We start from the raw sequence: 1,359 nt of genomic DNA, 5'->3' as shown, positions 1-1,359 counted from the left end.
TGTCCTACTCCCAGGTGGCATAGCAATGAAGGAGCTGATTGGGGCTCTTGGTCCACATGGCGGTGGCAACTCCACTATCTCTCTGTACATAGGGGTCCTGAGTTGCTGCTGGCATAGCTAGGAGAGAGCCAGACTCCACAGCAGCCCTGAAAGCCTCCTGTTTGCTTTATCGATGGTATTTTTATTCCCATGGAGCCTGAAGTTCACCAGTCAGTAGTTTCTAAAACTACGTAAGAACCACCTGGGGCACTTTTGAAACATACAAATTCCCAAGAGAACTCCCTGGGAGATCTGATTCTGTAAATTCTGGGATGAGACCCAAGAGTCAATATTTTAAAAAATGCCCTCAGGGCTTCTAGTACAGTGCCAGCAAAGGGAAACTACAGACTTCAGCCTCCAGTCTTTTCACCTGCCATCAATGATTTTGTTGCCAGCTGCCATCAACCCTTGGCAATCAGACCATTGTGGTGCATAGGGTTTTCATTGGCTAATTTTTTGGAAATAATTGCCAGGCCTTTCTTCCTAGTACATAGTCTGGAAGCTCCCCTGAAACCTGTTCAGCCTGATAGCAACATGCAAGCATCTGGACAGGTGGTAGCTGCGCAGGAGGTGCACTGACTGGGAATCAAACCCAGGCCTCTTTCATGGGAGGCAAGAATTCTACCACTGAACCATCACAGCCTTCAAAAACATTGCTTATCAGGCATTAAAACTTGCAGCTGAGCTGTGGAACCAAGACATAGAACTTCATACTTATGCTCAGGAAGTTTGTTTTTCATTTCAGCCTCGGTCTTGTTGTCCAAGTTCTTTCCTAGCCAGTGGCATCAGAACCTTCAGCAGATAGGCCTTACTTGCTCCCACCCAAGTTTCTGAAAAAAGGGTTGAGTCAGCTTCCATGCTGTTAATCACCAGGCAGGACTGGGAATGGCCATTCAGACAGCTGAGAGCCCCACTATGAGCTATCCTTTATGCACTGTCCCTCCTTCTCCCCCAAAGAATAGTAACAGTGTCTGCCCCAGGGTTCTTGTAAAGAGTAAATGAGAGAGTAAGTTTGAAGGCCGTAGCTAGGTGCCTGGCTTATGGCATGCTTGAACCCCGTATGTAGCCATGTCATTGTTCAGCAGCCTGCCATATACATGCACAGTAAATGCTATTTAGTGTGGTGGTTACTATCATTACGACATTCAACAGACCTGTTGGTCTAGGAACCCATGACCACCACTGTCCCAAGAAGAAGATGAGCTTGGTTGGACACATCCAGACATTATTGACAGTGGCACAATGCTGTGAATATACTAAAAACCACTGAATTATACATTTTAAAAGGGTAAATTTTGTGGTATATTATTTATATCTCAA

The 1,359-nt window shown here is 45.7% G+C and overlaps 1 non-coding gene across 1 annotated transcript; it reads right to left on the bottom strand.

Annotated features, from left to right (window-relative positions):
- Positions 1–610: 610 nt before the first annotated feature.
- Positions 611–681, bottom strand: TRNAG-CCC. The gene has a single exon. It is a non-coding gene; the product is annotated as a tRNA-Gly (tRNA).
- Between the last annotated feature and the right edge of the window lie 678 nt (positions 682–1,359).

Source organism: Orycteropus afer, unplaced genomic scaffold (assembly GCF_000298275.1).
Source record: "Orycteropus afer afer isolate SDZICR_OR568_19922 unplaced genomic scaffold, OryAfe1.0 scaffold00132, whole genome shotgun sequence".
In the NCBI taxonomy this organism is placed as follows: Eukaryota; Metazoa; Chordata; class Mammalia; order Tubulidentata; family Orycteropodidae; genus Orycteropus; species Orycteropus afer.
Note: the sequence above shows the minus strand (reverse complement) of the source record. Positions and strands in the feature narration are given on the sequence as shown.